Raw genomic sequence first — 22,067 nt, forward strand, 5'->3', positions numbered from 1 at the left:
GCATACCACACCAAACCCCCCCGTGGTAAATTTTTGGTTCAGTGCCTGTCTAGGGTAAAAATTGCCTATAAGAACTGCTTTGGCTTTAAAGTTATTCGGCTAGGAATGACGGCCGATGTAATTTCACCATTGGTAAAATTTTTATCATAGCCTAATAATAAAAAAATGGGAAAATAGCCGCCCACCTTTCGTAAGTTTTTGACGTCATTGACGTTTAGGCTCATCAAATCTTTAAGAGAGACCTGAGGGAATGAGTCGCTCGCTAGTAAGTTGATTAGAACGAGACGTGTGATACAGGTGCACGAAAGACCGAGGAAAAGCCATGGCCCGTTCGCAAGGGTCCGTGACCATGGGTTTACCCAGCCGGAGGCAGAGGGGACAACTGTCTCCCCCTCCAGACGGAAAAACAAAAGTTACGAACAGATTTTCCTTTTGAAGAAAAATGACATTGGTATACGACATGGAACTAAAATAAAAATAATTTTTTCAAGCAAACAATTATAAAAACTGATAAATTGTTGTCATAATTTCCTTAAAATGTTCGTGCACTTTTGTCGTAATTATTGTACAGGGTATGTTACTTTGTTGTTAATGTCATCTATTTTTTTGTCTTCAATCTTGATGACAGTGAGGGAAAGCGGAACAGAATGTTTCAATAGAGTACTAACCCACACCCAGTTTTGGCGAGGGACATAAATGTCCAATGTAATACACTTTTACTATTTTCATCCTTCTCTTGATCTTCGAGGCCCAAGCGATTTCTTCTGTCTTCGGGGCCTCAGCTACATCTTCTTTTGTCATCTTCAGTCTTCAAACCTGAAATAAAATGTTTTAGTACAAAACCCACCCTAATACCCAAAGTAGAACAAAACCATTCCCATTTAATACTTTTTCAGTGCACCGTTGTGGTACCATTATTTCAGCGATGAAACATTTTTAAACTTGCTCCTTTGAGCCAGTACTTTTCGTGTACTTGTGTTACCTAGAGCTCATACTTGGTTTTACCAGAGTGGAATCACTTTCTACCAGGAGTCTCTCGTAACTCAGGTAGTGTTTTTCATGTTTCCACTCATTTACCATTCAAGATAACCTGATATATCTTTTGGAAAAATTCAGAAAGGCACCACATCGGAGAAAAGCTGCACTGAATTCAGCCTCAAACTCAAATTGATGAATGGTGAGAGAAGGTGAGATTAAGGTGAGAAAAATAACAGAGGACATCCCACGAGGCCATCATCTGCAAGCTCCTGTCCTTTGGATGAGTCTCCATTCTTCTCTTCACATCCAAGATGGCTTACACCTAGGGAGAGAGCGGAAAACGAAATTAAACTTGGGTCTTCGGTTACTTAATCACGGGCCATTCCACCTCAATTCACCAAACGTTTGTCCCTTTGGATCTCAGATTTTGATGAAATTTTCCATCCGTATACACCCATCTGAAACTAAATACAGTGAGTCAGCTTTGAGAAAAAAATGAGGTTTTCAAGTTCATAATTAACGATTTGGTGTTGAAATATTGGAAATTATATGCATCAAGTCACGTTTAAAAAAAATAAAATGTGAAATAAATTGAAATGTGCATAGAGACCATATTTTTTTGGGAAGACTGTAGGGGTATTTAGTTTGGGGTGGGTTTCTTGAGATGAGATGAAGGAATGAAGATGAGAAAAGAAGAAAAATCTTCTTTTTTTCAAATTTCAAATTAATTTTCATCAAAACCTTGGACCCAAGGAAACGTTTGTTGCATTAAAGTGGTGTGAATTTATACCTTTTTGTACCAAGACGTTTTAAAGCTATAAGTTTTAACGTCGTGGTAATATGAATTCCTGAATATAAGCCTGTTATTTATAAAAGGCAAAATCTAAAAAAAAAATCTCGAGTGATTCATATATTTATTCAATGCCTTTTTGAGATCTACTATCCATCGGAAAGAAATTGAATTATTATAATGCTACGGGAAATTCCTGAACTCCACTTTATTTTATCAGATATGGATATTTATGTAAATATAATGGATATTTATAAATATAGAAATTGAATCAAATAAATAATTTTAAAGATTGTGAAAAATCAAAGCGCAAAGGCATTTTTTTGAAGTCGAGAAAAATAGGCAGACAACAATATTTAAATAACTTAAAGCATTCAAGTCCTTGACGAAAATTAGCGAATACGGTTCAAGTACGTTGCAAATTAAGCGAAGTTCATAATTTGTCATGGATTAGTTTGTATTCGAATTAAAAGTTGCTCTGCTCCTCCGAGATCCTGATTTACCCTTCAACGGGACATAAATTTGGAGAATTAATGTACGCAAGGGTATTTTAATCAATAACAGGCGACATTTTTTCCTAGAAATATCAATCGTGATAAGGCTGCTGGGAATGTACTTCTAGTCTTTACCTTCGTAAAATTACCTTCTGTCATATCCGTCTAAATTAATCTAGTACTAATTGATTTAAGTAAATATGTTAAGATTTGCTCATTATAGACAAACTATTTTAACCCCTAAAATTTCGTACCCACAACAAGCATGAAGAAATGACTTTTACAACAAAGGCCTATTCCTTAAAAGTATGTTTTGATTTAAATTTCTTTTTAAAAACTAAACGTCTTCATGAAACGCATAAAACAAAGAATTTTATTGGCTCTGTCGTTAAAAAAATATACATATTTTTTAACTTTGACCTGACATTCGGACCTATATTAAATTCGGTGAGGTAATCGCAATTATGGATCTACTTCAGCCGTTTAGTTTTATATCCCAAATGCTGATGGAATTAGATCGATCACATTAGGAGGTTAGGCCGATTTTGAGGGCCACCCCCGGTTTACGAACAGAACCGGAAAATTCGCCTATCGCATAACGACGATTATGAGAGGAGATGACAATTTGGAATTCACCCAGAATAAAACCATTAGCCAAGTATTGCATGTGATGGAGGCGGCCGAAAGAAAACGTCATTCGCGCCTGGAGAGCAGTTTTAAAAAGGGCAGGCCGCTGATACTCGGTTTACACCACGCACGTGCCGACGACGCGTCGTACGCAGCGGTCGCAGTGAGCTATGAAGGGCACAATTTTTGGGAGGGGCAGGAACTCTCGTCTCGTCGCCGCCGATCTTGTTGTAATAATCGATTAAGGATTTATCATAAAACACATTTGTCACATGTTCATTTCTTTTACAATGCTAAAGAACTCTGCCTTGGTGTTTATGATTGGCACCAGGATTCTTTAACACGTGAAAGGATATTATTTAATTCATGAACTTAAGATTGCACCATGTAACCACCCAAATTGTGAAGGAGAATAAACAGAAAATAGAACATGTTCTAATTCGGTTCCTTAATTCACGTGTTAACTCGTAGGTGCGTGTATACATCTGCGAGGAACCGTGTAAGCCACCATCAAGGCCAGGCAAGTGGTGATTCGACGTCAGGTATCAGATACGCGCTCGCTTACCGGGCACAAAACTTGTAAATGTAACTTGCACTTGTAAAATTAAAGTTTGAGCTCGAATGAGCTCAGAGAACTCTGCAACCATTTGCCGTAAAGGAAACTTTTATTAGTAAACTATGAAGACTACGTGGGTATGTGACGTCACGAGAGGTATTTACTGCCCTTTTTGTGTTGAGGCCTGCGCCCTAAGTTCCCCCCACCCTCACCTTCGTCGACACCCTTTAAGTACCTCCCCCTAACCACCAGCTCCACCCAACGACGCGCAAATCGAATCTCTTCAGACCGCCTGCGTAATGCACTCCGACTTAAAATCAAGGCCAACAATTTTGACTCTGCCATGGACTATTCGTGCCAGGCAACCTCCCCTTATATCCATAACAGTTCCCCGCCTTCCATCATCTTTTGTTGTTGGTGGGCAGTACGTAAGAAGCAGTGCGTCACCAAAGGATTTGCCCATTAGCCCTCATTCTGCCATAGTGAAGGTTGAGTCTCACAGCAGTTCGGTTAGTGCTGTGAGGTGGATGATCTCTCGCTGAAGAGTACTGGTAGGTGCTATGTTTGTTAACAACTTATTGTTCCATGCTATTTATACTTGTTTAGTCATATTTTTGATAATTTATGTGCAAGAAGGCAGCATTCTTTGGCAACAGGATTTCGTCAAAATTATTGGAGTTTTTGTACCCGTATTTTGGCATAGACTTATCATGTTTTGTACATATCACAAAAATCCGGCTGCAACAGCAAGGTTTAGTCACGCGATACATTTCCACGTACAAGTTTATGCCTGAATTCATGAATTTTGTACACGATTTCGCATATGTTTCGTCCAATTAAAACTTTTGAGAAAAGTACATGAACTTGTACTAGTTACAGTATTATGCCAGGCCCTCAATAATGGCTTAAATTGGTATGGATCGCATTTTTTCCGCTGTTGAAATTTTTGAAAATTGAAATTTTTTGCGTTAAACCTTAAGGGCTAGTTCTTTTCTTTTTAGAGTTTACGAGAGTTGGAGTGAACAATTTTAATTTATTCATTGAATGAAAATTGAAACCTAAAATCAAGCTTGCAACGATCTCTTTCCAGCCTTTGGGTCAACCGTCGGAGTATCATGATCGATCATAATGCTAAAAATATGCATATCTCATGGAAATAATGTGAAGTCACCTGCTGTGTTACTCAAGAGCAGGAACAAGTGTTACTCAGCTATACAGTGAAGTGAAAGTGTCAAAGGTTCATTGTCAGTTGTGTGTTATATGTGAAGTGTTGGTGAATATCAATAATTTGGGGAGTCGACGATGTAAAGCTAAGCTCTGCCGCCGATGGACCTGACAGCAAATGAAAGGTAGGGAGACATCTCCTCTTTCAGTGTCGTACAACATGAAGTTTAAGCTTTATTGCTGAAAATTATTTCAATCTGGTTTTAGGACTCGCTTTCAGTGAGGAGAAGAAAAATTCTTTTTAAAAAGAGGTTGGCGTCTTTTTGAAAAATGCATGATTTTTTAAAATGCTGATTCAAGTGTTTTTTTTGTAATACAGCGGAATAAAATAAAAAAGATTTCAGATTAGTTCTATAGGTTATAAATGAAATCATTGCACTTTTACTATCGTGTGACGCTACCACCAATTTTCACATGCTCGATTTAGTTGAATTATGATTTAATGTGATGAATGATGAACTTCGCAATGTTCCATTACATAAATTTTATTTCTTATGAAGTTCAGCACTCAAGCGTCATTCCTAACAGTTAAAACTCCATCAAAGCGTCTGAAAGTGCAAGTTATGTGCAGATCAAATTCTTAAGGAAGTATGTATGGAGTGAGAATAGTTTGATATAGAAAAGAACAGCTGGATCACCACATGGGCGAAGTGGGTTAGATTGAGAAACTTATTTGGGAGGGGGGAAGAAGATAAGCTTCTTCCCCCATTCCCTCTGCGCCCTCGACACATTACCATGCAAACCTACGTGAAGCCGTGATCGCAGCGGGCATGACCCTATTTGACCGCATCTTTCACCCACTTCATCCCGAATGGTGATAGCTGGATAATTGTCTCAGTCTTAAGATGGTCTACCTATCTCTCCCATGAATAACATGACTTAAAAGAACATACCACTACCGCTCGACCGAAGAGATCTTCTAAATAATGGTTATATTCGTAGTTATACCTTTCTCTCAACATATTGCTTGCTTAAGTCTAAAGCAAATGCAAAAAAGCATTGCTCAGGGTATATAACTCCAAAACATCCTTTACATACCGTAAAAATCTCTGTCGCAACATAAACCATGTATGCTAAATGAACAGTTACACCCTATTTACTTATTTCATTTGTTTATCAAAGATAAACCCCTCCCCATTTTTTTGCTTCTTCGCGCACGAAAATTGGAAATTTTGTAACCGTTTGGAAGCTGAAATAAAACGTGAGGAAACTGCCCTGGTGTAAATCTAAAACTCATCGTGATTTTCGTAAATTCAACAATTCAAACATTCAATTATTCGGCGAACGTTTTTCCAGCTACACTCACGCCAAAGGGGCGGACGAAGTCTCTTAAATTTTATTTGACTACGAATTATTGAATTGCGCAATACGGACAAACAAACCTCGCAGGCATAGACTGAATTATCGGCGAGACATCCATAAACATTGTCATGCAAGGACGCATTGATTAAAATCCATTAAGTTAGCAATTAAAAATGACTGCAGTGGGGGTGAACCGAACTTGGCGTGAGCTGAAGCTGATATTTGTTAAATCATTTCCAGATTGCTTTTTCTTGCGGTATGCAAGCACTTTAATGTCGGAAAAGGGGGCTTCGTTGATCGCTAACGGACTCTCCTTCACTTAACCGCTTTAACCTCAGAGCCTCTCTTGGGCATACCTTTTAGTGGCGCCTAAAGTGCACAATTAATGGTAACTACAATGGTTTTATTTTGGGTAGAATTAAACTATAAATTTGTAATTATTTTAAACAATTTATACCTACTCAATATGGCAGTTTTTATACCATTATTGAATAATAAAGCCAACTAAATCAACGATAATTAATTTTAGTCGTGACAAACATTGATTCAAATGATGAAATGAATACATAATGACTTACCTCGAGTAAGATTACACGATGAAGATCAAGAATGTTGTATGCCTTCATGGAAAGAAATCAATTACATTGGTTGCTCCTTAAATTTTCCTTGAAGTAGCATCTTCCGCAGGTAAATTATATATTCATTTGGTTACATAGGCTCCAGTGTTGTCCACAATGAACAATTTAGCAATCCTTTTTGTGTAATGATGACAGCATCAGGCTAGTCCTCACGGACATGCCTTTAGTTGAACATGGATATCTGGGAAACGAATCTGCGAATGACCAGAAAAAATAAATACTACTGTCATTTTTATTTTTCCTTGAAGTGTTACTCATTTCAACGACGTTCAAATGGAAGAATAATGGCTTAAATATTCAGCTAATGGCACTATTTTGAGTCCAAGAAAGGTGTGCCAGCTACTTACTAACACCATTATTATCTACAAACGCAGGAAGCCTTAGAAAGCGTAAGCGATATCTGTGGAATTGCGGATGAGGATGATCACATGTTTGTCTGAAATTATAACACATATTATTTCGAAGATAGGAGTTCTTTGTTGAAATTGAAAGCTCTGTTTTGTCATTGACTAGGTTCCACCGTTTATTCTTGACCAATAAAAAGATAAATAATTTGTGCCTGTCATTCTAAAGTTGTAATGTTCTCACTTACCTCAGTCAATACCGATGCATTTCTTCTTTGCATTTCTTTTGATAGTGTAAAGTAGTCTTCGCTCCCAATCCTCGTTTCCCGTGATTAAGACGGTGACTTCAACGAACGAAGAAACGATTGAAAATTGATTTAAAGAAGTTAAAACTTGCAGAAATATGATTGTACCGAAAAGACGGATGGTGAATGACTAGGGGGTGTGATGAAATAGTGGGGGGAAGGGGAGGAGCTGGATTGGAAGCGACAGTTGAATGTAGACCAATGAGAAATTTCTCGTTATCGTTTTTTGTTAAGCGATGACGTGTTCTGCACTGACCTTCGATATTACTGGAAAATTCTAGAATATTGATCCACGTGTATTGTGACAATTGGCCGTTGAAAAAATCCCGCGCTATTTTAGTATAACAGCGCCACCGGATGAACAAATAATTTTTTCGCGCGATATAGTTTTTTTATAATATATATAATATCGCCGTATTTGCTGATATATTTAATTGGATAAAATTTCAAATAACTGAAAACCTACGATATTCAGTTGTTTCCTTGGTTTTCGTTTCCATAAAAAGAAAACGATTCGAAATTACCGTGACGTCACAGGTATTCGTCATGTGGCTGGCGGAGTGTCGGAGGTCCCCCTCCCTCTGTGCATGGACTTCACTTCGCGGCTAGATCTCTTGGGGTAAAGAGGTGAGTACTTGACCAATTCTTTTGACGAAGGATTTTTCGTATTGTTTTGAATGTGCTGTCAATTCCCTGTAATGGAGAATTATTCGCAAATACCATTTATTCAACTTCAAGTAAACGTGATCAGAGTGGCTATTATTTTGAATAAACAATTTTTAGTACGCCAGCCGTGAGCAGGCTCAGTCTTGAATACTACGTGAGGACTCTCCCGTTTCAGTTAAAGTTAGTTTCATGTTAGTGTTTTTTTAAGAATGCCGGTTATATAGGTTATATATAGGTTAAAATCGTCCTGTTTTCACTCTCAGCCCTGTGAATTTTGAATTGAAATACTATATTTTGTGAAAAGTATATCGGCGATGGTCGAAATGTCAGAGCGATTTTATGTGACGAATGTTTGATTATTCATCGTGTTTGATGCCTCTTGACTTACATAAGTACTAAGTGTATTCGTTTCTGAGCATAATTGGTGTAACTTATAAAAATTACGTTCGGTTATGGAGTGTCGACATTTGCAACGAGTAAGTAACCTGTGATTAGTTTAGCCTTTGAATTGATTGCATTTCTTAGGACATCAAAGATAACGGGTTGAATACAGGAATCATGCTTCTTGCAGCAATCCGGTAGCGTACTATCAGTTCTCTGGTAGCTTAGAAACGTTTTTCCGAAAGTCAATCTGATGATTTTTATCGCTGTGATTGTAAATATGGGGTATTAAAAGTATAAGTGGAACAGCGTAATTCATGATAGCCACACTGCTTCGTCTTCGGTTATGACAGCACCTGAATTTTCAAAATTTAGCTCCTATCCGTGAGCATCAGTCATCAACCCTAATTCGCCCTCTAAACATTCTCTCTCGTTGCTAACTGAATGTTGAATTCTTCCACATATTTATTGTTTCTAAAAAGCATTTTACAAAGTACTCAATGTTTAAATCTAGGAAATAGCAATCAACAACTTCCATTCTGATATCTAACTGCCAACCCGAAACCGCTGTAATAATCGGTCTTATAATTTTCATGAGTAAGGACTATAAGAAAATATTGGCGATTCTAATTGCATTTACAGCGCTTCGTTTGGAATTTTATTTTTTCATTAATACATTCCATTAATCAATGCACATTCCTTCTTCATCGTTGTTAGAATGACAAATTGTTCTAGGCTTTAACTTTACCATCATCCTTAAGTAATGCTCGATGTTAACTGTAAACTTTTAGTGCGTGAACATTGCCAGCCTCTTATGCGAACTTTTTCTTTTCAGGTGCACGAGTAATATGGGGTAGCGAATAAACTCCGTGATACGGGTGGGATTTAAAGGGAGATTTTCGATGAGGTTACAAAGAAGAGGACGAAGACTAGAGAAATTAGGTGAGTTAATATCATCCATTAAGTGAACAATATTTGATGAATATTTAAATATTCCCATGCATAGGTCTTCTACTTCTTTTTGTGTCTCTTAGTAGTAACATATTAACCAAATCATGTTCAGTTCGTATACAAACTTATTCTGTGATAATTCTTTTGACTAGAAGGTACTTTTTAGTTTACTATTTTCCATAGCGTTTTATGCCACACATACTCAGCTGATTAACCAGTGTGATCCTCCGTGACAATGGTGCTTACGAATGCAACAGGAGAATTTAAAATGTTAGAGGTATACGTAGCTCATGTAAATTTTGAGCGATTACATTTTACTGTATAATGATGCCATGTGGAGGGGGATGGAGTCTCTCAAATTTCATTTCATACTCTTCATTTTTGGTTCCTTTAAAACGATATCCGAGGCATTTCTTCTCTTTTCTAATCATCCCCCTGTCCCCCGAGGGTTGACTTCGTCAGGCCATCAAGATAAATGCTTCAAGACACGTCCGATTATAATGGTCTGCCTTGTACTTGAAACTTTTACGGGGCTTCTATTATCTCCCACTCTTACGAGAAATAAGGCATTCCTCACTCGGTCGATTCAATTTATTTTCGCGTTAACGCATCACCAACAGTTTCTCCACTGCTGTAATTGCCCATGATTTATTGCCATAAATTGTAAGTTCTGCTGAATTGTTTCCTTACTTTATGCTAAAATTTCCTGCTCTTGTAAGTAACTAGATCGTTTGTTTTTCTGAAAATCGCTTTTCCTCATCTATACTACTGATTATTTATTTCTTGCTTGTTCTATCGTTGGTATTTCTGCTTCTCAAATAGTATTGTTGGTATACCTCTTCTACTGTTTGTTTCCCTAGTTTTATGTTATTATTGTCTTCGTCTTTTGCTGCACTGTAATATTTTATGGTGATTATCAGATGACATAATCTTTTTAAATGTTAAAAAGGCTCTGCTCATGGATATTCATGACATTAAGACTTTTGACAGGTTTTCTTTGATTTCATCAAACCTTTCTAGGTGTAAATTTTGTAAATTACCTGAGAAATAACACAGCCTCGTCTCACCCAGTTACTATTTCTACATGGTTAGGTCCTAATTTTATCACTCCCGCTATTTTTATTTTAATTGTGGATGATTAACCTGTTAATGTTAAGCACCTCAACTTCTTTTACGAGTCTAAGAATTGAATTCTTTATCTACCATACAACTGCTGTGACAAATTCTGGTCTTAGCATTTGGGCTCCCGTCTTCACCCTACCCGAAATCCTTTTCGATTGTTTTCCTGGCAAGTCTCCGTTCCTTGTAAAACTCCTCCAGTTATACAATCCATATCTTCACTTATAGATATTCATTTCAGTCATTAGTTCTCCGCATTTTTTGTCACTTTCGTTATCACATCTGACGCTCTATATTTTAAAATGGTTCCTCTGGGCTGCTTCAACTGTTCCCCTTGCATGATGTTTTTGAATGCATTCGTCGTTCGGGGTTCTCTGACCTCCCTGGCTTTACGACAGATCACGTTCCTTATTCTCATTTGTCATTTCTCAGTTTTCGTATTCATATTCTTCGGTATTCTCTTCACCGACTACCGAACTTCAGTTCTTTAATTATTTTAGGTAGACATTACATCGCTACAAGTTATATCCGCTGTCGGTTTAGTTAGGTCCTAGGGTAGCCATTGTCGTCCTATTCTTGGTTCCTGAATATTTCTTTTAGCCAGAATTTAGCCCATTTAGAATCTTCTCCTTCTACTGGCATTTTCCTTGTGTATTTTCTTCGCTTCATTTGGCTTGCGTTCAGTGCCAGTCTTCATTTTGGATACATCATCCCTCTTTCACGGTTATTTACTCGTCTTTACCTTCGTCGGTGATAGCATTTCATTCACCGAGAGTTTCTTCACCTCTTACCTGCTTGATTTCTTCAGTGGTATCTTGATAGACCTACTCCACCCTCGCATCTTTTAGCATTTTTTTGTAGGCTTGAAAACCTCCAAAGCTGCAGTAGTTCTGGCTTTTGGTTTTTAACGTCACCATTACCAACCTTTTATTAAAAACTATACGTAGCTTTTTTATCGGCTGTCTTTCTAAGCTCTATCCCCACCTCGTCATTACCGTTTAGCAATCTTTCGTGTATTATTATGTAAGTAGCTTCCACTCCATAAGTCTCCTACTTCAGTCCATTTCATTCATCTTATTCGTAATACCTCGAGAATCATTCTTTAAATTTTTATCTTCCGGTTTTCTGGCCTTTGAAGCGATCTCACGAATCATATTCTCATCTTTAAGAAAATGTATCACACTTCTTCAATGTACTCCCTCGTGTAGTCCCTTACCTGAAATTCGAATGGGGGACTATCATTGTTTAACCAGGGCATACTTTACTCAAGAAAAATACAATCGTGTTTGAATCGATTGGGGTAGCTTCGAGTTATCTGGATAATCGTGGTGGTTGCCCCTAATCTTCTATTGCCCCGTTCACACTACCTTCATTGTCAACCAGCGTAAAGATGACGTCAGAACCAACGCGCGTTCAAAAATACCATGGTTAGACGGGCGACATCTGATAAGTGGCTAAGTAATTCCAGGTAAAAAATGAATTGACAAGAGCAAATAACCTGTTGGAAGGAAATAGAGGATATGCAGGAAAAAATTCTTGTGTTAATAGCAATGATTTTCAATGTGTATGCGTATTATGAGCTGCTTATGAATTAAATAATTGCATTCCAGGGTCGTCGAGCAGTGTTCTCAGTTACGTAGAAGTTAATTCAGATGTGTTCGCCCAACTTATCGTTTCATCGATAGCGTTGTTTGCATTTTTCTACTGCTCTATTGAATCCGAATTAAAGTGACTATAAGTAATAATTTGGTTGGTATCAACCACATAAACTACTACTTGCCCTAGATTCGGATGTGTAGACAAATCATTGATGTATGTGAAGAAAAGGGTTCCTAGTCTTCAGCCTTAAGCGTCAATTGAGTCACACGTTTGGTGATTTGGAATTGAGATACACTTGTCGCTGCATTGCAGTCATAGATATTAGTTTTCTAATTTTGAAAAAGGACATGATCCAATCTGATGCTATACCATAAATTAAAACTATTTTACTTCAATTCAATGGTGAGTGAACTTGCAGACCTGTGACTTGAATATTGTTGAACTTATGAGATAAGAGAGTATGAATATGCTTTTAGAGTATCTATATCGATCTTATTAATTTAACTTCTAATGGATATTTGTGATGCTTAATATATCGATAGTTAGTGAATTCGCTCATTGATATCTATTTCGTCCGTATTACCATAGAGTAAGTATATATATAATATACATAAGTATATATATATAGTATATATATAATATACTTACTCTATGGCATTACCGACTCATTGTCTGTATTTCATTCTTTGCATGCTTCTATTCACTTAGGTTGTCATTGTTTACTTTAAAATCATCTTTATTTAGCATATTATTAACGGGTATTCCACTGTCAATTGTACTATAGTTTTCAATAATGTGCAGACACCCACGAGACCCACTTAACTTATGGTCGGTGAAAACTTGGAAGGTTTGCACTCGAAACAACATGCATCTATCGCCGTCAGGACAACAAGAGCCGACGAGGAGCCCCATTGGAATTAATATTAGCCGCTGGAATGCAAGAGGAGACTCACTCGTCCACTCTCGCGTTGGGCCCGTGGCGAGGTTTTTCATTTCTTTAGATTCATATTTGCACTCTCCGTTTATGACTCATTAATACGTTGATTCGCAGCCGAGTAGGTCTATTTAGCCCGCGGTGGTTGACGTAAAGTTCTGGAGGGGTTCGAGTCCTAAGTAAGCATTTCTTTTTCATTTATTATAAGGCATTCTTACTATCAAAATTATCTATGCAGATGACTCATTAAAAATTAATGCTGATTTTTTTAAACGAGTAAAGTTATTGAATTAAACTTAGGCTCAGAGGTAATTCGCATTGCGAAGATTTTAATATCGCATAAATTAAACTTGGGAGCGGTAATGCTGGAAAATAACGGGATTTCCAAAAAGCATCGATAGGACTCCATCTTCGGTAGCTCAGTCGCGTTCGCGTCCGCCCTCGTCGATCTTGGTGCCGCGAGGTTCCAAGCTTTCAGCGTCCCGGCCCCGTCAGTTAAGTGGATGTCTTGGGTGTCATGTCTTGGATCAAGGAAAAACGATAGTGCATCTTATTCGTTCACATACTGGAACTTAAATTTAGCCAAACTTCCAGCCGAAGATACCTATAGGTTGTTGAGTAGAATCCTGTATTACCCAATCATTTTTTCCGTCCCTATGGCTGATAGCTCTAAAGATGTTTTCATGGACTAAAAAAGTGATCGCTCGAGCCATTATTTCCTGAATGACAGGGACATTTACACCGTCCATTTTTCATACTAACAATAAGCATCCTGCACTCATCTCGTCACTTTCCGTATTTGCCAATGTCATTCAATAAAGATCCAAGTTTGGCGTTAGGGTTGTTATTGATAAATACATAGGTAGCCACTGTTGAAAACAAACCCAAAACCCTTACCGCCTGCACCTGTATGTTAACAGGAATGGCACAGAGTTATACAAAGTTTTGCATATCGGGATGCCGTAATGCTGCTACAACGTACAACGCTCCTTCGGGCCGCCGATATGATGAGAAAGTCTCACGGGATAAATGAAAGACAACAACTGAAATTTACATATATATCTAGAGACCTTCAGGCAAATAATATTTCAATTTGTAATGGAATAATTCTGACGTAAACTCTTTAAGATACAACTGGGGCCCATAAAAAGTTTATCCCAATCAAAACTCCTTAAACTACCCCAGTATCTGAGTACCCCAAGTACCCCCAACTAAGTAATAATATAAATTGTCCTGTTTGCATTCGTATCCGATGTGATTTAAGTGGATGTCTTGGGTGTCATGTCTTGGATCAAGGAAAAACGATAGTGCATCTTATTCGTTCACATACTGGAACTTAAATTTTAGGATCCATACCACCACTTAAGGATCCATAAAGTTCATATGCAGTAGCCGTTGAGGCCCACTTATAAAGTTTATAGTTAAAGTTTAAATTACTTGTGGAAATATTTTTAAGCAACTTAATTTGGTGAAATACGTCGAGCTCTTCTGCTCTGCCTTCTCCTCACCAGAATGACATCCGACGATATGTCTTACTCATCACCATGCGCTTCCTCCACGGTTACAATCGATGTCATTGATGACAGAAACATTGTGTTCAGGTTTAAGAAACGTAGTGGTTAGCCTCATACTTATCGAAATAGTTTTTTCAGATATCTGTACATGTTTTGTGCTCCACCACTTAAGGATCCATAAAGTTCATGTGCAGTAGCCGTTGAGGCCCACTTATAAAGTTTATAATTAAAGTTTAAATTACTTGTGGAAATATTTGTAAGCAAACTAAGATCCTCCTTAGATATATACTTCAAAGAATTCCTCTACGATCGATTGGTTAATCCAAAGACAAACGAAGGAAAAGACTATGACAAAAGCTACTCAAATCAATAAGTCATCAACCACTCATAAATTTGAAAAAAAAACAATGGTGAATTGACAGTGGATATATTAGAAACAGAACCACCTTCAATGTTCGCCGCACAGCTGGATGCCACCTTTACTGAGTGCCGATGTTGCACATTACCACCTTTAGGAGGCTCTGTCATTAGATACACGTTACTATAATAAAAACGTCTCGTGGTACATTTCAACATTATTTCCATGCAATTCTTTACCAAGTTGTTTCTGTATATTTTAGTTAATTCTAATTAAGAGATAAAAAATAAGTAGAGATATTGTGAAGCAAAAGACAGAAAACTACTCAAGTTATAACTAGCTAACTACTTCTAAATTTGAAAAAATGTGGAAGTGGCGAAGAGCGTTTTCAAGCAGTAGGTAACCCAAACTCGAGAGCGATATGGCAAATGACAAGATCAAACTCTAAAATTTACGTTATATCGGATAATTCATGATTCGGAGCCGTCAAGAATAAACTTGAAAATTTACGTAATAATGGATAGTTCAATCTTCGGAGTGGTCAGAGGGTAAGAAAAAATGGATGATACGTCTTATACGCTACGCTCGACAGCTTACTCTCGAAGAATAATACTAAGATTGGTTTGCTGTTACCTGCCTTGCGTTTGAAATTAGGAAATTATGCCAAATATTCCTTTATTTTTAGTTTCGTCGACACGTACTAATTAGCTTCTCATCCTCAAATAGCCTGGCCGCCTCCCCGAAAACAAATATTGAGCAAAGTCTCGCACTTGGCTGTTTCCCCACTCAAAACTGGTGCGACCCTGGATGTACCGTAGAGACTGCCTGTTCGGCAGAAAAAACATCGCATTCCCAAGTCGGATAACAATAAATATCATACTTCTGTATCAATTTTTTGTAGAAGAAAAGGTATTTCGCGGTAATTACGTACGTAATCTGTGTATGTTCCAATTCATCATTCATTTTATCACTGAAGACATCAATCCGCATGCATTTAAAATAAAATATACCATGGGACAAAGTGAATTGTGACTATACTCAAGTGTGCGAACAGGAAATTTGACTGGCGTCTTGTCAAGGTTTTCATGAGGGTTCTTTTTTCTTCTCTACTACTCTGCTTAGGACTTAGCATTTCTCACTCATCGTCAGTCGATCCGTTTGATCCTCATCATTACATATACTTCCCTATGGATGATATATGAGGTTCATCATTCATAAATATCACCACTTTTCGATCAGTAGTGGAGGCTTTCAAAAATTGGCGATCTCTTCACTGCTGTCATTGTTCATGCCAGTCTTTTGTAGAGAATCAGTGCGTAAAGATTTTCCCATTGGAACTTATTTTGTTTTCAGTTCGAAGGATAATCGGTAGCGAAGTTCCAAATGGGATGTTTTATGATGCAAAGCTGCGGTTCCTAAAGTTTTTTCCTCCTAAAGTTAACAGCTGATCTTTTCACACCAACGTATTTCTTCTATTTCACATCCGTCGTTACTCGTTCCATATACTGTATCCGAGGTCTTCCTTTTCCGTTATTGTCATCTACTTGTGCCTTTTTCAGGCCCTCATGTCTCAAGATATGGCCTGTGAGGTTGTCTTGAGTCTTCTTGCGAAGGTTTTCATGAGGCTTCTCTCCTTTTCTTCTTAGGACTTCCTCATTACTAGCGCAATTGACCTATTTGATACTCGTCATTCTTCTATAGCACCACATTTGGAAGGCCCCCAGCATTCATTTCTCCGAGTTAGATTTTGCGCAGAAAGAATACAGCTTATTCTTTTCGGTAGCTCAGCCTTTTTATTTTTCTTTACTTTAGAAAGGCACGTAAAATAGAACAACAATGGTGATAACAAACTGTTTACAAACATCAGCTGTTACTATATCTCCAACACCCCCACTTAACAGCTTATGTCGTCAGGCCCATTCCATTCCTTAATTCTTAAATTTTATTTTTGGAAGTGGATTCGTCAGTGCATCAGCAATCATGTCCTCACTCCTGCAGTAAACGAGCTGAATAACATTATTTTTCATTAAATCTCTTATAAAATGGTGCTGGACATCGATGTGCTTTTTTCTGGCACTAAATTTTTCATTTGAAGCTATTTTTATGTATCCCTGGTTGTCTTCATAGATTATTATTGGTTTATTCTGCACTTCCCCCAGATCATGCAGTAATTGTCGTAGCCAAACACCTTCCTGACTGGCAGATGCTGCAGAAACATACTCAGCCTCTGTTGTAGACAGAGCGACCGAAGACTGCTTCCTGCTGGACCAGGAAATTGCACTGTTTCCCAACTTGAAAATATATGCACTTGTAGATTTCCTATCTTGTATATCTCCACCCCAGTCGGCATCTACATATCCAGTCAATTTAAGATCTTTACAGGCATAAATATTCAATGCCATATCACTGGTTTGCTTGAGATAACGCATTAGTTTCTTTAAAGCTTCCCAATCTCGCTGTCTGGGATTACTAACCCGACTGCAGAGAATACTCATTGCTCCAGAAATATCTTGTCTAGTAGTTGTTGGAATATACAGATGTGCCCCCACTGCTTCCCTATATTTGCCATTATTTGGCAAGGCATCATTCTCTCCTTTCAATTTGGGGTATTCAGGATCCATCGGTATAGATACACCTTTTGCATCTTCCATCCCGAACTTTTTCAATATTCCATCTATTTTGGATTTCTGATTTAACTGAAGACTTCCATCCTCTTTTCTCTGGATTTGTATTCCTAAATAGTTAGTTGCATCTCCCAAATCTTTTACTTAAAAGTGATGATTCACCATTTGTCTTAGTTCCTTAATTGCATCTTCATTATCATGAATTATAATCAGGTCATCTACATAAATCAGAATATACATCCTTTTCTCATTTTCATTCTTCGTATAAAGACATGGATCTGCTATGCTGCGCTGAAATCCTTTTTCAAGCAAAACATCATTTATTTTGACATTCCAAGCTCTTGCTGACTGCTTCAGTCCATATATTGATTTTTGAAGCTTGCAAACTAGCTTATCTTCAGTGGTTTTAGTGTAGCCCGGTGATTGTTTCATGTATAATTCTTCTTCGATGTCGCCATTAAGAAATTCTGTTTTCACATCAAAATGTCGGACAAACAGCCTTCGTACTGCTGCTATGCTCATACGGACTCTAAAGGTGCTTTGTCTTACAACTGGTGCAAAGGTTGAATCGTAGTCTTCTCCATATTTTTGAGTGTAACCTTTCGCAACAAGTCTTCCTTTTCGTCGATAAATATCTCCATTTGAATCATATTTTGTTTTGAACACCCATTTGCATCCAATGGCATGTTTTCCTTCAGGCAATTTAGTTAAAATCCATGTTTTATTTTCTTCGAGAGATTTTATTTCTTCATCAGCGGCTTTCATCCACTCCTCTCTTTCATTTGCAGGCAATTCCATTCCATTATCTCTTCTAAAGACTCTGGATCGGGCTTTGGGTTAATTTTAAGTGTATGATAACCATTTTGGTGGCACCCCCTTGCATTGTCTTGATGAATTTCGAACTGGCTGATCTGTTCTGTCCATTTCCAGTTTGGTGTTATGATCTATCTTGGTGATTGGTATTTCTCTTTCTCTCATCAACCTATCATCCTGGTATGTATAACGCTCAGATGATTCTAGGTCGATATCCTTGATTAATTCCTCTTTATCTGTAACATTTTCATCAAATACTACATTTCTGCTGATGATAATGCTATTCGTACTGGGTTGTAGGATCCTGTAACCTTTGGACGTTTCATTATATCCTACCATAATTCCTTTTTGAGCACGTCAATCCCACTTGCTCCGTTTTTCTTTGGGATGATAAGCATAAGCTTTGCTTCCAAATACTCGTATATGCTGAAGATCAGGTTTTTCAGCAGTCCACAGCTCATATGGGGTTTTATCAATGGCTTTACTGGGCAAGCGATTTTGCAAATAGCATGCAGTCATGATAGCTTCTCCCCAATACTGTTTTTGCAAATTCGCATCTAGCAGCATGCATCGAGCTGATTCAACTAGATAACGATTCTTTCTTTCTGCTATTCCAAACTGCTCAGGGCTGTATGGCACTGTGGTTTGAAACTCAATTCCTTCTTTCTTTAAAATATCCTGAGTTTTCTTTCCTATATATTCACCGCCATTGTCCGTTCGCAGAATTTTCGGTTTTCTTCCGAATTTAGTAGAAACTGCTGCAACATATTCTTCCACTTTGATTGACACTTCTCCCTTTAAGCGTAGCAGACATACAGCTGTGTAACGAGAGTAATCATCAATAAATGTGAGAAAATAACGTTTCTTCCCTGGAGTTTCTGTACTCATTGGACCACAAATATCTGAGTGAATGAGTTCTAGGGGTCTTTGAGCTTTATAACTACTTGTTTTGGGAAATGATTTCTTCGATAATTTTCCTTTTACACAGTCCCAACACCTCAAGAATTTATTGCAGTAATCAATTTCTATTCCTATAGCAAGTTTATCATCAATTAATCTTTTCACTGCAACTGGGTCTCTATGTCCAAGCCGCCTATGCCATAGATGAATACAATTCCGGTAATTCCCAAACTTCGCAGAATTAGCCATTTCTTGACATGATAATTTATATAGATGACCATCAATCTTTCCTACAGCTTGCATTGTGCTTTTCTTATCAATTATGCAGTCATTCTCCTTGAAAGTCACCACATTACCTTATTTAGCTAATTTCTTTACCGAGAGTAGGCTTCCTTGCAAATCAGGTACATACAGAACATCCTTCAATAGTATCCTCTTTATTTCTGTCGGAGATATCTTGCAATTGAGGTATCCTTCACCTGTCCCTTCAATAGCAATGAATTCCCCATTGGCAACGATTTCCTTTCCTTCTTTATTTCGACGTATTCTTGTAAAGAAGTCAATATCATTTGTCATGTGGCTCGTAGCGCCCGAATCTACGTACCATGAACAAAACGCAGTAGCAAACGATGCGTTCAGGCTGGCATCTGTAGCACCTCGCGCCTCGTGACTGTCTTTTTCCTTTTTGAACTCTTTCATTTTTGCTTTCCATATTCTTCAATCCTTCTTTAAATGTCCCCGTTTCTTGCAAACGAAACACTCGCGAGTCTCTTTATAATTACTTCTTTCCGATCTGGATTCATGTGGCTTTCGTGTTTTCAAAGCTGACTCCGATTGCAGGTTGCGTGATTCATCGCATATTATGGACTCATTGTTACGTGTGAATTCATAAATCAGTTTTCCTTTTACGTATTCTAATGTGAGTTCGTCATCTGGAAGCGTATCAAGGGCTGTTACAAGGGTGCTATATTCATCTGTCGAACCACTAAGCAAGAGAGTAGCTATATTAAAATCTTTAATTTCTTCTCCGATGCTCCGCAAACGTTCGATTAGTTCTAATGTTGAATTTATATATTCTTGCATTGATTGACCCTTTTTAAGTTTTGATTGATAAAGTTTTCGAAGTAGATACAATTTATTGCTTAAATTGGCCCTTTAATGCACTTTTTGCAATTCTAACCACATTTCTCTGGCACTTTTACACTTGCAAATGTGTATTATCTGACCATCCTCGACACTAAGGGATATGGTACTTTGTGCTTTCTCGTCCTTTCCTTTCCATCCCGCCTCGGATTTTTCTGGTTTATCTTCATCAACTACTTTCCACATACCTACTCTTATTAACATCATTCTCATCTTGAATTTCCATGCTTGATAATTATTATCATTTAGCTTCTGGACGGTTATTCTTTCGCTTTGAGCATCCGATGACATCGTGAAAAATTAAATTGTCCGGATTCTGTTTCCCTTTCTTCTTACACGATTTTACTTTCTATTACTGCGTTCTTCTTATCCTTGCGTAACCTCTGAGCCCATAACCAGTTGGATTTTGCGCAGAAAGAATGCAGCTTATTCTTTTCGGTAGCTCAGCCTTTTTATTTTTCTTTACTTTAGAAAGGCACGTAAACTAGAAGAACAATGGTGATAACAAACTGTTTACAAACATCAGCTGTTACTATATCTCCAACACTCCGCAACTGTCACTTTTTATCCCTCACTTCCGTAGGGAAGCTACTCCAAATATAAGTTATAATGAATTGTTTCTTTGCGTGTATGTTTAAATTTCCCGCCGTAAGTAGTTCTTTCCTTTAGTAGTAATTCCTTTCATGAATCTTCCATCGCTAGTTATTCTAATTCCCAAATAACGTACGTTTTAGGAAATGGATATTCATTCAGGTCCCACAAAACGAGCTAAATGTAGAATATTCTGAATTGAAGTTGTCAAACGAACAATCAACGCGTTTTCGGTGTAACTCTTCTTTATTGTTATTGCATTATCTTTGCACTTTATCTCTTTTGCATTAGCTATTTTTATCGCCTGTTTTTCTGAAAGGTAATTTCATATTGCAAGCAAAAATTCACAGATATAATTGGCCAAGAACAAGGTTGAGAAAATGATTCCGCTTAAGTAATTCCTAAGTCCCCAAATGTGTACATTGAAGTAAAGGGCCTTACAAACATTTAGAATGGTTCATTAAGATCGAGATCTCAAAAAGAAAACTAAGTTATCGATATTAATTTCGAAAGTTTGAAATTAAGGCGGCAGCTCGATATTTATTAATATTTAGTGTATATATCGCTTTTATAAAGCTAGTAACATGTAATTTTATGCGTATTTTTTAACTTCACATACGCAACATATGACTTCAAAGCCTAAGGCGTTGGTTATATATTTGACATGGTAAATGGATAAATTAGTAAATTAAGGATGAATTAATAAATGAAACTAGAGAACTTCCTTTGGTTTTAAACCTTGAAGTGCGACTTATTATTTTTCTATCAGCGGATTGAAATTTTTTAACATTTTATTTTCATTGGATCAGCAAATATTGAATATGGTGGGATTTTTTCTTTGCTAATTTTGGATGTGTGATTGACTACTCAATGTTTAAAAAAACTCTGTATCTCTGAGTCGCATGAAAATGAGTTAGCTGTAGCTAGTCAGAAAAGAGATCAATGCATGGGAATATTAAAAGAACGTAGTGCTATTATAAATCTTTTCCCTATGATTTTTTCCTATGAATTGGCTTTTATTTAATTTCCACCTTGCTCATGTATTATTATCTCCACAATGATTGACATTTACTCAGTGAAGTAACTTGGAATCTCTTCTCTCTTCTTTGCAGAATCAGAGAGTTTGGAAAAAAAATCTTCAAAGCAAGGGAAAGTGGAATCACCAAATGGAGAAATGGAGAAGTTCAATTCATCGGCTACAGAGGAAAGAAGAGAA

The 22,067-nt window shown here is 37.4% G+C and overlaps 2 long non-coding RNA genes across 2 annotated transcripts; one reads left to right on the forward strand and one right to left on the reverse strand.

Moving 5' to 3' along the window:
* Positions 1-1,129: 1,129 nt before the first annotated feature.
* On the reverse strand, positions 1,130-7,379 carry LOC124166945. The gene is made up of 4 exons (XR_006866546.1): positions 7,202-7,379; positions 6,957-7,045; positions 6,550-6,803; positions 1,130-1,300 (listed from the first exon to the last, which is right to left on the reverse strand). It is a non-coding gene; the product is annotated as an uncharacterized LOC124166945 (long non-coding RNA).
* Positions 4,546-21,984, forward strand: LOC124166946. Its single transcript, XR_006866547.1, has 3 exons — positions 4,546-4,794; positions 9,141-9,247; positions 21,964-21,984. It is a non-coding gene; the product is annotated as an uncharacterized LOC124166946 (long non-coding RNA).
* The last annotated feature ends 83 nt before the right edge of the window (positions 21,985-22,067 follow it).

This window comes from Ischnura elegans, chromosome 10 (genome assembly GCF_921293095.1).
Source record: "Ischnura elegans chromosome 10, ioIscEleg1.1, whole genome shotgun sequence".
Lineage (NCBI taxonomy): Eukaryota > Metazoa > Arthropoda > Insecta > Odonata > Coenagrionidae > Ischnura > Ischnura elegans.